Genomic DNA, 15,000 nt, shown 5'->3' on the forward strand with positions numbered 1-15,000 from the left:
AAAAACTCCCTCTTGGGAAGAAACCTCGGCAGACCCAGACTCTCGGTAGGAGGTGTCTGACGGGGCCGGTTGGGGGGGTGATGGTGATAATAGTCGCATTAAAGATAGTGGAACAGTGACTTTGAAGGTAGTCGTTGTAGTTCGTGTCACAGCAGGAGGTTGCGGGATGAAACGTGGCGCTGCAGAGCACGGGGGCAGCATCGCTCTGGTAAGAAGAAACATAAGGACTCCGGGGAGTAAACTCCCCAGAGATAGGTTAGTAACAAGCAGTTCTGGGACAGGATGCATCGAAAAAGGAAACACATGAAAACATTGATGAGAGGCTGTACTGGCCTGCCTCCCTCTACTCTCACTATATTATTGATTATATGATCAATAAATCTGATGACTATGAAGAGAAGCAGGTGGGCGGGGTTAGGCAGACGCTGCATCTCCTCACTCCACCATAGACCCATATCTAACCTAACTATAAGCTTCGTCCTCCGTCTTCTCTCCTTCCTTCCATATTTATTCTTCCTTTACCTCCTTCCCTACAACTGTCTGAAAAAAGGCAACACAAAAACGTTAATTTGGGCCGACCTGACTTGTTGCGTCAGAGGGCGGGCAGTCGGACTCAACGACCCCTCTGATTGGTGGAGAGCTAACCGGGAAACTGGGAGCGGGATGACTAGAGTCTCTCAAAATCTGATGAAAATCTCTTAAACTGACCTTTGTTGATCTGAAATGAAGACGGATTCAGACACTGCACGGCCCATTTCTCTCAAACCACGTTTCGGTGAATTATTTTAGTACAATACGAGATCGGATTCCGAACGAGCCGCCATTATTGGTCAGTTGTAAAATCCGGGAGCAGCCAGACCCACCTGGCGCCTGATTGGACCGCGTGCCTGATCCAATCAGGCCAGTTCAAAGTCAAAGTCAAAGTCTCTTTATTAGTCTCCCAAAGGAGAAATTCGTTTTGGACAGAGAGAAATTGCTGCAAGAGTAACATAGACACACATCAAACACAGGGTTAAAACAGTTAGACATTAAACATAAAGGCTACTCAAGTAGCTGTGCAAAATTACAAGTTACCATTTTCTAAAAAGGCAGTATAAAAAATGTATCCATTTGGAAATATAAATATACTTACAATCCATTATAAAAATGCAGTAATTCCTTCAGTCCTATCCATACATACATTCAGTCACAAATTTACATTAATAGAATTCATGGTCATACATTTAGTGCTGCTCATTTATGAGCTTAACTGCGAGAGGAACAAATGAGTGCTTATACCTATTATATTTGCAAAGAGGAACCCTGTACCTCACTCCTGAGTTCAATAACTCAAACTCCGAAAACAACACATGAGAGTTATCAGATAGGATGATCTTAGCCTGCCTGATTGTTGCATGATAAAAAAGTTCCTGCAGGTTGAGGGGTGCAGGTGTTCCCAGTTGCTGCCTGGTTCCCAGTAGTTTTTCCCCCACAACTTTATCTAACTAAAGCCTGGTTCACACTGTAAGATAATTAAGCCGATTTTAGCTAGAGATGGCCCGATACCATTTTTTGCTTCCCGATACCGATTCTAATACCTGAACTTTCGTATCGGCCGATACCGAGTACCGATCCGATACCAGAGTGTCATATATTTCATTATGTTTTAACAGCTGTATACTACTATCTCTGTATGGATGTGATATGATTTCTATCTTTGTTGTCGGTCTGGCTCAGGTTAAACTCTTTGTGAAACATGAACAAACAAACAATGAATGTCGTAGAACTTTCTTTTATTCTCCAGTTTGACAGTCGGTTATAACGGAAAAAGATCATAAATAAACTACTTTAATGTAGATTTTCTTTATGGCTTTATTACGTGGTATCGGATCGGTGCATAAACTGCAGTACTTCCCGATACCGATACCAGCGTTTTAGGCAGTATCGGAGCCGATACCAGTATCGGTATCGGAACATCTCTAATTTTAGCCCCGATTCACCCCTCCCGACGATCTTAAGGATGCTCCGAATATCGTAAAATAATCTGATCAGATATTCCTGCCGTGCGTGGTGTGTTAAGACTGCTCTCGTCTGCTCGGGACCTCGGGACCTCTCCCATCTCAAATCGGGGATATCATCCAACATGTTGGATTTTTTTCGGCCCGATTTCTCCTCGTGTGTGCTGTCCCCCTAACCTGACTCCGCCAGATGGATTGCTTCGCATTTGCTCGGCATATCCATCTGGGAACTTTCCGTTGGAGAACTTTTGTGAAGGGTGCGGAAATCCTGGTTAGCTGATTGGATGAACCATCCGTCTATCACCACCTATAGTTGGTGATAGACGGGCCAAATCAACCAATCAGATCAGAGAAGCGTAAGAAAATACAACCACGAGCCAGGCTACCCCTGCTGCTGCTGCAGGCAAAGCATAGCTCGTTAGCTCAGCAAGCAGCAACATGTCGGTAAAGGAGATTTGCTGTTTGTGTAACGTGAATTTAGGAATAAAAGGATAAAAGGCCCCATTTCAGGTTCCCGGTCCGCTGTCTGAAAATCCTGGTTAGCTGATTGGATAAACCATCTGTCTATCACCACCTAAACCCACCTCAAAGTGTAGCCATTCAGAAAGCGAGGTGACGAGGCGGCGAGGAAAGCCCCCGGGAATGCTCGGGAGTCAAATCGGTTTGTGTGTGATGTGTTGATTTTAGCTCCTCTAGAGGGTCTTTCTAGCCTTTACATCGTGCATTACAATAGCTCCTCTAGAGGGTCTTTCTAGTCTTTACATCATGCATTACAATAGCTCCTCTAGAGGGTCTTTCTAGTCTTTACATCATGCATTACAATAGCTCCTCTAGAGGGTCTTTCTAGCCTTTACATCGTGCATTACAATAGCTCCTCTAGAGGGTCTTTCTAGTCTTTACATCATGCATTACAATAGCTCCTCTAGAGGGTCTTTCTAGTCTTTACATCATGCATTACAATAGCTCCTCTAGAGGGTCTTTCTAGCCTTTACATCGTGCATTACAATAGCTCCTCTAGAGGGTCTTTCTAGCATTTACATCATGCATTACAATAGCTCCTCTAGAGGGTCTTTCTAGTCTTTACATCATGTATTACAATAGCTCCTCTAGAGGGTCTTTCTAGCCTTTACATCGTGCATTACAATAGCTCCTCTAGAGGGTCTTTCTAGCCTTTACATCGTGCATTACAATAGCTCCTCTAGAGGGTCTTTCTAGCCTTTACATCGTGCATTACAATAGCTCCTCTAGAGGGTCTTTCTAGCATTTACATCATGCATTACAATAGCTCCTCTAGAGGGTCTTTCTAGTCTTTACATCATGTATTACAATAGCTCCTCTAGAGGGTCTTTCTAGCCTTTACATCGTGCATTACAATAGCTCCTCTAGAGGGTCTTTCTAGCCTTTACATATTACAATAGCTCCTCTTAGGGTCTTTCTATTTACATGCATTACAATAGCTCCTCTAGAGGGTCTTTCTAGCCTTTATATCATGCATTACAATAGCTCCTTTAGAGGGTCTTTCTAGCCTTTACATCGTGCATTACAATAGCTCCTCTAGAGGGTCTTTCTAGCCTTTACATCATGCATTACAATAGCTCCTCTAGAGGGTCTTTCTAGCCTTTACAGGTGATCTTCTATCCAGCCTGAAACTTGGGCCTTTTTTCGGGGTTATTGAGCATTAAATCCAAACTGTTACATCCAAGATTTATCCACTTGATGTCCATAATTCATAATGTTTTCGGTCATTTCTGCCACTAACTCTAACCCATAGACAGTAGGTGCTACCGACAAGGGAATCTCCCATGATGCCTTTGTTTATGTTTACAAACCAATGGGAAGGCAGTTCCGTCACACATTACGCCTTATATGGGCATCCAAGCGAGAACAGAGAGTATATAGTGGGAAAGATAGATCCCTCCAGGTCAGAGATCGTCTGTTACCGCTCTAAACCGACAGTTTAACTGTTTTTATTTGTTATTCGTTACTTTTTGTTTCAGTTTGAATGAACGTCTTTTATTGACTTCAATATTTATTTCATTTAGCATGTTTTCATGGTTCAATACAGTTTTTTTTTATTTTTATAATAAAGTTCAGCACTGTTTTACTTGGGAGTGTCATGTTTGTTTTTATCCAGTATGAATTCTAAATACTATCGGTCGATTAATCGGTTATCGGCAAATACGGCCCAACCTAGCTATCGGTATCGGTAAAATCCACTATCGGTCGACCTCTACACACCAGTATAAACAGTCGCGGCGCTCCCATGACGTCACATTTGGGCGCGCCAGGTTGGGAACGGCCAGTGTACTGACTGTTGAAGTGTTTCTGTGTTTCAGGGCGAGACCCCCAAACATCGCGCGGAGAAAGCAGACGACCAGGAGCTGTCTGAGTATCTGGAGAACCGGCAGCATTACCAGATGATCCAGAGGGAGGACCACGAGACGGCCGTCTGAAGTCCAAAAACATCCGTCTGTCTTTAGGACCTTTTATTTATTTAATGCTGCTTTCTCCTCTCAGACTCTAAGGCCAGAGTCAAAGGAGAAAAAGTGTGTTTTTAACTCCACAGACGGAGCAACATGTCTGCTTCTTTTTCCTCTGCTGTAAGAAGGCCCGGAGGCCGGTATACATAAACATTATTATTGTTCATTTGGACCCTATTTTTTTGTTTTCAACCTGGACCCTATTCTCCCATGTTTTTGTGTCTATGTCTCAAAAGAACAACCCCCCCCATCACCAAACTCCAACAGACTCCATGTAAATAATCAGGACTTTTAGCGTGTATAGAGCCAGCATATCTCCACATGTAAATGGGTGAATTAAGGGTTTATTTCAACCAAACCAGAGTGGTGATTGTTGGAACAGTGGAAAGATGAACCAAGACTGCTTTTGATAGTTTTATTTAGTTTCTGTCCACTTTGAATTTGACTTAATTCACCCATTTACGTGTGGAAGTATGCTGGCTCTATACACGCTAAAAGTCCTGATTATTTACATGGAGTCTGGTGGAGATATGCTGGCTCTATACACGCTAAAAGTCCTGATTATTTACATGGAGTCTGGTGGAGATATGCTGGCTCTATACACGCTAAAAGTCCTGATTATTTACATGGAGTCTGGTGGAGTTTGGTGATGGTGATTTCGGGGCTGTTTCATGTTAAACTAAAAGGATCTTACTTTTTAACTAAAAGCTCTATCTCTGTAGGGATCCATCCCATAATGTTGTCAGACCCTTAGAATAATAAACTTTTAGTGGATGCAAGTCACTTAGGCACAAAAACATGGGAAAATAGGTTCCAGATTGAAAATAAAATTGTTTTAAGTTCCCCTGTAAGTGAGCAGAGTTGATGTTTTTGTTGTGTGTAAAGTCGTGTCTGTGTGGCCGAGTCCAAACGAAAACCAACGTTAAATCCTCCGTGAATTCAAACTTGTCTCTTGTGGCGACACAAAACCTCTCAGATCTGCTACAAACTGCGTTTTGAATGTCTTCGTGGCGCTCTGACCCTCTCTGTTAAATAAATGCTGTTGCAGAGAAACAACGGCTGCATTGAGCAAACACTGACTATATTCATGCATCTGCAGCTAGTACAGTATCCAGGGGGGTACCAGGCCCGTAGCCAGCCCAGTGGAGGGGGGTTACCAGGCCCATAGCCAGCCCAGTGGGGGTGGGGTGGGGGGGTACCAGGCCCGTAGCCAGCCCAGTGGAAGAGGGATTTTCCCTCATTTTGTATTTAATTATGAGGTGCATATGCTTTTAATACATTTTGGTGACTTTTTATGCACTAATTTGTGCTGGATTTGTCTGTTGGTATCTTAACGAACACACACGGACACACACAGAGACACACACACAGAGACACACAGACACACACAGAGACACACAGAGACACACACACACACACACATAGACACACACAGAGACACACAGACACACACAGAGACACAGACACACATACAGACACACACACACACAGAGACACACACACGGACACACACAGAGACACAGACACACATACAGACACACACACACACAGACACACACAGAGACACACACACACACACATACAGACACACACAGAGACACACAGACACACACAGAGACACACAGAGAGACACACACACACATACAGACACACAGAGACACACACAGACACACACAGCGACACACACACACACACACACACACAGACACAAACACACAGAGTAACACACACACACAGAGACACACACAGAGTGACACACAGAGACACACACACACAGAGACACACACACACACACACACCCCCTCCCATGGGCCTGGTACCTCCTCCTCTGGGCCTGGTACCCCTACCCTGGGCCTAGTACCTCCTCCTCTGGGCCTGGTACCCCTACCCTGGGCCTGGTACCTCCTCCTCTGGGCCTGGTACCCCTCGTATGAGCATGGTACCCCCTCCTCTGGGCCTAGTACCCCCTCCTCTGGGCCTGGTACCCCCTCCTCTGGGCCTGGTACCCCCTCCTCTGGGCCTGGTACCCTAACCCTCTCTCCTGTCCTGTCTTGTGTCCGGCTTCTAGTGACCTTTTGGACCTTTTGGATGTATCTGTTTACCTGATAGAGATAAGTGGTTGTTCACACGTTACATATTTAACTAAGACGCAGCAGAATTTAGATATTTATGATTTATTTCTAGGGATAAAGAACTCATTTTGCTTGAGATCAAACTGGGCGTGAAGTTAGCGATGGTGTCCGTCTGAATTTTAGATAATTTACACAACATATGAGATGTTCATTTGTGTTTGTGTCGTCTGTTACCAAACTATAAAACTGAGTGTGTGTGTGTGTGTGCGTCTGTGTGTGTGTGTCTGTTGTGTGTGTGTGTGTGCATACATGTGTGTCTGTTTGTGTGACTGTGTCTGTGTGCATACATGCGTCTGTGTGTGTGTGTGTGTGTGTGTGTGTGTGTGTGTGTGTGTGTGTGTGTGTGTGTGTGTGTGTGTGTGTGTGTGTAAATATCTGCAATAGACTCGTCAGTGTTCAGCCAGATTCTGCCAAAGCAGTTATTATTATTATTGTTATTATTATTGTTATTGTTATTATTAATATTTACGTAACAGTCAGAATGACATTATACTGTATGATACTGAACTAATATAAGTGTGTTTTGTTTGGTTGACCTGCAATAAAAGCATGTCAGTAACAGTTCTCTGGTTCTGGTTTCTTCGTCCAAAAAACTGACAGAAATGAATATCTCAATATTTTCCGTGGCAATACTGTATCGATACACAGACGCCAAGTATGGATATATTATTATATATGTGTTGGTCAGTTTGTCTGCTCGACAATCACATTTTGCAGCAATTAAACTGAAGTGAGATGAGCAGACAGAGAAATGTATCATTTTAGATAAGAACAGATGTTGACAAAGTTTCCTTTTGGGGACATAATTTGAAATTGGGAAACATTTGAAGTTGGAAAAAAGGTAATACGTTGCAATATATCGCAGAATATTGCAATATGTTTAAAATTGCAATAATATTGTACTGTGACATAAGTATCGTGATGATATGGTATCGTGAGGCCTCTGGTGATTCCCACCCCTAAGCACACGTTGGCCACATGTGTTCTATTGTTTTAGTCTAGATGGAAACAGGGGTCCACGTGCACCCCCCAGCTTTTTTTTTTTAAATCCTTAATGTGTCTATTTTCAGAATCTGCCAGGTACCAAGCTGAAATAATGTCCCAAAGGCTTCATTTTTAACCCTTTGCTGCACCCGACCGGAACCCGAAAAATCTAAAAATGATATAGAAAGTTACATAACTTTTGAAGCAAACAACATAAAGAGACAAATGCAAACACATGCCATATACAATTCGGAAAACACTATAGCTTTAAGACTTCAACCTTAGAGGATACCCAAACTTTAATCTGAGTGAATATTCATGTTTTTTTCTTGTCAAGTTGTCTTTTTTTTTTTTTCTCTCTCGTAACATTGCAACTTAAATCTCAGAGAATATTTGACAACACATCGACCCTATTTCTGGACAAAAATAGCAAAGAATGGCCAAAGATTTGTAGAGGATCAACTATTTTTTCGTTTTCTCAAGCGTGTAGGGTGATATATTTTCACACCCTGTTATTTCTTTATCACTCAAGGGTCTATTTTAAGATTAAATTGGGTACCAAGCTGAAACAATGTCCAAAATGCTTTATTCTTAGCCTATTTAAGATCACTTTACTACAATTTCCAGCTTCTTCACCGAACACCAAAGAGATATACCACAACAACAACAACAACAACAACAACTACTACTTTAATGTTCCCTTTAACAACTACATGTGTGTGCAGTACAGCCCAAAGCAGGTCTCTGTGTACAGCATCAGAGGCCTTGGAGAGGCAAACAAAGCCATCAGTAGGTTCTGGTTCTGGTGCTGGTCCAACATTTGTCCTGCAGTTCACGTGTCACAAAATGATTCACGTGTCATGCCAACTATTACTCACTTAATATCTTCCAGCTGTGACAGTAAACACACCGGGTGTGGGAGTGAACTGTGACCCAGTTAAACAGGCGTTACCCTTCACACACACACACACACAGACATATATATATGCACACACACACACAGGCATACACACACACAGGCATACACACAGACACACACAGAGAGACACACACACAGGCATACACACAGACACACACACAGAGAGAGACACACACACACAGACACTCGCACACACACACAGACATATATACACACACACAGACACACACACACAGGCATACACACACACACACAAACAGACACACGCACACACACAGACACACATGCATACACAGGCATAAACAAACACACACACAGACACTCGCACGCATGCACGCATGCACGCTAACACACACACACACACACACACACAGACACACACACACACAGAGACACACACACACAGGCATGCACACACACAAACACAGACACACGCACACACATAGACACACACAGACATATACACACACAGAGACACACACACAGACATATATACACACACAGAGACACACACACAGACATATATACACACACACACACGCATACACACACACAAACACACAGACACTCGCACGCACGCACGCACGCACACTATGTAAATGAGCTGAACTCGTTTTGTTCCTCAGGGTGTGGGTGTGTAAAGCTTGTGATGTCACGGTGAGGCTGGTGTGTGTGTGTGTGTGTGTGTGTGTGTGTGTGTGTGTGTGTGTGTGTGTGTGTGTGTGTGTGTCTGTGTGTGTGTGTGTGTGTGTTTAGCAGCAGCTGAAGCAGAGCAACAGAAGGCGACGACTCCACAGTTCGACCGGCTGCTCCTCTCAGCTCAGCAAAGTAAGTTTCTCTCTCGATCTTCCTCACACTTCTACGGAGTCTGACTCAGATATATAACCTGTAAACATTACACCTGACACTAATATCTCATTTCATCATTTTGACAATAACTCGGCTACTTTTTAAATTATCCAGGAAATCGTTTGAGTCACTTTCTCAGGCAAAAGATCACATTTAACAAGCTGACATCACACTAATTTCACTGTTTTATCATAAAAAATGACTCAAACTGATTAGTGGATTATCAGAATTGCATAAAATCTACAAGATAGTTGGAGATGAATGTAATAGTTGATAACTAATGGATGAATCTTTGCAGCTCTACATTATGTAAGCTGTTAGGTAAGTTTGTAAGGAGGGAAGGGAAGAGGGAAGGAAGTACAGAATATCTTTTGGTTTTTGAACTGTTAGTCGGACAAGAAAACACGCAAAACTATTTAAATCTTTCACTTTTGACTCCTGTTTTCTGACAATTTATAGACATGGATGTGTGTGTGTCTCTGTGTGTATGTGTGTGTATATATGTGTGTCTGTCTCTGTCAAAAAATTGTTGTCACAATTTTTTTGTCACTTTTTCCAATGTTTTTGATGGGTTTTTTTTATCACTTTTTTCAGCGTTTAAAAAGCTTTTCCCAACATTTGTCACTTTTTGTCATCATTTTAGTAAACAGGTCAGATTTGACCCAAGGAAACAGGAGGGTTAAACAGCTGATTTCTCTTATTCAGAACGTTTCATAAACTTGATTTTGGAAGGACAAACTTGATTTTTTTTTGGCCCCTGATTTTGGGTAAAAAACAAATACGTTTTACTTCTGTTATCTTCTCTGGAACACATGAAGTTTCTCAGTTTTGCACAAAATAATTTGATGACTTTGTGATTCAGAATCATGATTAATCTTCTTCCTTTGTGTCCGGATCTTTCCTAAACATGTACTGATGTAGTTGACTTTGTGATGAAGAGATGAACATGAAGTGATGTGTGTTGATGTGTTGGTGCAGCGAGATGTCAGCTGCTTTTCTGTTTCTTTTCTGACATTTTGGTAGCTTTATATTAGAATTTTGGGCAATTTTTCTTTGCTATGTTCAACATTTATAATGCTATTTTTAACGTCGCTTTTACTATGTTTTTGGCACTTTCTTGATATTTTTGTACGTTTTTGGTGATTTTATGACATTTTTGCACGTTTTTGAAAAATGTTGGTCCTTTTTGAAAATATGTGTACATTTTTGGCGCTTTTTGTACGTTTTGGCACTTTTTTGAAATTTTTTGGCACTTTTTGGACCTTTTTTCTACGTTTTTGGCTCTTTTTTTCCCCAACGCATTTGATGCTTTTTTAAATTTAAAAAAAAATGTATTGATGTTTTGGAGCCTAGCCCATTTGGTGCAGTAGACAAGATCTCAGCTGTTTTTCATAAATTTTATTGCATTATTCAACGTTTTCGGCTCCTATTTTTTCCCAAAGACATTTTTTGTCACTTTGTTTTACAATTTTGGTAGCTTTATATTTGGCATATTTGGGTTTCTTTCTTGTCGCTATGTTCAACATTTGTTGTCATTTTTTCTATGTTTTTGGTGATTTTTGAAATTTTTTCTATGTTTTTGGCCCTTTTTCTGACGTTTTTTTTGTGGCTTTTTTTTTTCTTCTTCTTCTTTTGCCTGATGTTTTGTAGCCGAGAGAGAAACCAACTTGTTGCAGTTGATCTCAGCTGTTTTTCAGCTTTGGTTTTCTTTTTAACATTTTTGTTATTCATATTTTGTTATTCATTATTCAACGTTTTCGGCTCTTTTTCTCTCGACATTTTAGTCGCCTTGTTTCAGTTTTCTGTTGACGACAATGCTGTGATCTGATTGGACGAGCTACTTGGTGGGATCGAGCCTTTCATTCACCATAAAAGAACTCATCTTAACTCTGAGAGTCCTGACATCACGTTGTCCTCGAGCTCGTTCAGGCTCCTGTTTCCGCTTTGATGCGCACCGCTGATTAAAAATAGAATAAAGTGGGGGCACGGTTTTGAAAATCCTGGCGCGCCAGCGAGATCTACGTCATTTTGGCGTCATTTTGACTGTCGCTATGGCCATTATATTTCCTCACCTTAATTCCTGCTTTGCTCCCGTCAGAGCTACTACGGCCACTAGAGTGCGCCGTCACTAGGAACCTAAATATAGGTCAGAACGTAGACAGTGATATAAATGGACACAGCGACGCCGTAGACTTCCACGGAGACCAGTGGAGGATATCAGAAGTCTCTTTCCCGGTGCTGGCTGAGTGTTACTGAGCAGCCTCCAACTGAGCTTGAAGACGTAGATGTGACGTGAGCAACGTGTCTGAAAGTGTGAAGTCTTCTGGTAGCTGTGAGAGAGAAATCTCAATCATTCCCAATCTTACAGAGACGGAGAGTGTAGGTATATGTAAGGAGATAACATAGACACAGGCTAATTACTGATCACTAACATGCTAGTTAACATTAGTAATTACTGATCACTAACATGCTAGTTAACATTAGTAATTACTGATCACTAACATGCTAGTTAACATTAGTAATTACTGATCACTAACATGCTAGTTAACATTAGTAATAACTGATCACTAACATGCTAGTTAACATTAGTAATTACTGATCACTAACATGCTAGTTAACATTAGTAATTACTGATCACTAACATGCTAGTTAACATTAGTAATTACTGATCACTAACATGCTAGTTAACATTAGTAATTACTGATCACTAACATGCTAGTTAACATTAGTAATTACTGATCACTAACATGCTAGTTAACATTAGTAATTACTGATCACTAACATGCTAGTTAACATTAGTAATTACTGATCACTAACATGCTAGTTAACATTAGTAATTATTGATCACTAACATGCTAGTTAACATTAGTAATTACTGATCACTAACATGCTAGTTAACATTAGTAATTACTGATCACTAACATGCTAGTTAACATTAGTAATTACTGATCACTAACATGCTAGTTAACATTAGTAATTAAACCTAAACAGATAATGGAAGTCCAAACTGCCTGTGAGCTTCTCCTGTACTATACGGTAATTCCTCTACTGTGTGACAGTAAGTCTCGTGGTTATGACCCAATCGTTAGCCTATTGTTATAAAAGCGTTCTGCTACGGAGCCATAACGTGAGCTACAAGGTAATGGAGCCTTTTATACATTGTCGTGTTTCTTTAGAAATAAACAACGGAGAAATAGAGTCTTTAAACGCTTCAGATGTAAAGTTATTCTCTGTCAAAGTGACGTCAGAATGAATGGGAGTCAATGGGATGCTAACAGGAGGAGATGGCTTGGTAGCATCAGGATCTCCCCATAAGAGCTACGCTTTTTGGAGCCTGGCTGACCCCCTTGGTCAGAATGATGCTGGGACAAACCACTTCTGGGGGAGTTTCTCTGGAAAGGTGTAATATTTGTCGAACTGTTGGCATTTTTCCATCACATGGTACCTGCTCGACTCACCTCGACTCTACTCAGCCTTTTTGGTTTTCCATTATGATAAAAGGTCCCTGGTACCTGCCAACAGACACACACACATACACACCCAGACACACACACACAGACACACACACAACCTGCAGACTCCTGATTGGTCAGAGAGAATCGTCACTAATCACTGCGTCATTATTGCTATAGCGACAGACAGGGGCATCCTGAACAAACCCGCCATTTTTAAATAGTTTAGCCAGCGGTGTGTGTGTGTGTTTTGCAGCCTCGAGCTTCTTTAGAAACTAAATGTGTTTTCTGGCAAACAGCCACACGCTGAGAATCACACACACACACACACACACACACACACACACACACACACACACACACACACACACACCTTCTAGTTCTGGGTGTGTGTCGCATTAGGTCACTATGACGTGTTTGTGCGTATGTGTGTGTGTGTCTGTGTGTGTGTCTCTGTCTCCGTGTGTGTCCGTGCCCGTGTGTGTGTGTGTGTGTGTATCTGTATCTGTTTGTGTGTGTGTCCGTGCCTGTGTGTGTGTGTGTGTGTGTGTGTCTGTATCTGTTTGTGTGTGTGTCCGTGCCTGTGTGTGTGTGTGTGTGTGTGTGTGTGTGTGTCCGTTTGTGTCCGAGTGTGTGTGTGTGTCTGTGCCTGTGTGTGTGTGTCCGAGTGTGTGTGTGTGTGTGTTTGAATGAAGTTTCAATGTTGAAAAATGTGGAAGTAGTAAATGGGAATAACGTTAATCTTAATAACTGCAACCAGATATTTCCCTAATCTAAAAAAACTCTTGTTTCTATTTAATGCCAGATGGAAGAAACTTTTTATGACCGTTTTTGTTGTTTTCTTTCGACATTTCGTGTATTTTGTCACTTTATTTTGGCTTCTGTTTTAGCTCCGTCTGCTCATAAAAACCCTCAGGTCCAGTGGTGTAGTCTACGTGATACGCAGGTATACAGTATACCCACTAGGAAAGGTCAAGCATTTATAGAATATATATATATATATATATATATATATATATATATATATATTTTACAGTACAGTATATCCACTTTTTTAGTACAATATGAGATCGTATTTTGAACGAGTATATAATAGATAAGCCTGAGAAGTGTGCAATAACTCGGTGTTCTGCATTTTATTTTTATTTTTTTTTATTTCTGTGTGTATGTAGCCTGTGTGTACGTTTTTAGCTGTTATTTGTATTTTTACGTTACATCACATTACATTACATGTCATTTAGCTGAAGCTTTTATGCAAAGTGACTTACAATTACGTGCTTTCAACCCTGAAGGTTCAAACTCCAGACAACAAGTAGTAAGTGCAAATACATTAACTTTAAATAAGCAAAGCTACAGTAATGGCAGCTACTACTATACACTACGCACTCTTGGGTCCATGACAAATTTCCCTTAGGGGACAATAAAGTATATACTATTCTATTCTATTCTATTCTATTCTATTCTACATCGTGCAGCCCTGATGTAAGTTCCTCCAAATGTTTCGCCCCAAAGGGAGCATCCCACTCCTCTTTCTTCTTCACGCTGAGATTACATTGTGTTCTCATGCAAATCAGTTTCTATTCAGGGCGCCGGGGGCTGGGGGGCAGTGTGTGTGTGTGTGTGTGTGTGTGTGCGTGTGTGTGTGTGTGTGTGTGTGTGTGTGTGTGGGGGGGGGGGGTCTCAGCTTTTAAGACGTGGCGTGGAATCAGTGCTGGGCGTCAGAGAAAGGAAACCGGGGCTTGGAGAGGCTTTGTTTTGGGCCAATGAATAGCTTTTCTTCTGACGGGGGGGATGTAAAGAGCTCTTTCAGATACTGCTCGCCCCCCTCCCTCCCTCACCCCCCCCCTCCCCCCTTTCTTCTTCTTCTTCTTCATTGATGGAGGACTGACTGGAGGCCTGCTGAGAGCCATAAAAGGCCGAGGGAGGAGGAGGAGAAGAAGAAGAGAGCGGGATGACATGTGAAAGAGGACTTTAACGGAGGAAATGAAAGACGAGTCTGTCATCTCTCAGCAAAATAACAACAGAGGGAGAGAGAGAGGAGCATTATGGGTAATTGACTCTCTCTCTCTCTCTCTCTCTTCTGGGTCAGGGTTCAACTTTGAGATGTTGTTTCACTCGACCTGTCGGGAAAATGAAACGACGGGACAATTATAAGGGCCAGAAAAAATTGACTTTTACTGACCCCTA

At 41.7% G+C, this 15,000-nt stretch overlaps 1 protein-coding gene across 1 annotated transcript in view; it reads left to right on the forward strand.

Annotated features, from left to right (window-relative positions):
- The first annotated feature begins 9,296 nt into the window (after window positions 1–9,296).
- mdkb (midkine b) overlaps window positions 9,297–15,000 on the forward strand; it is a 14,138-nt gene continuing 8,434 nt past the window's right edge. Inside the window, exon 1 of the mRNA XM_028586089.1 lies at window positions 9,297–9,340. The gene's annotated coding sequence lies outside the window, so the exon portion shown is untranslated. The remainder of the gene's footprint in view (window positions 9,341–15,000) is intronic.

Source organism: Perca flavescens, chromosome 8 (assembly GCF_004354835.1).
Source record: "Perca flavescens isolate YP-PL-M2 chromosome 8, PFLA_1.0, whole genome shotgun sequence".
NCBI lineage: Eukaryota > Metazoa > Chordata > Actinopteri > Perciformes > Percidae > Perca > Perca flavescens.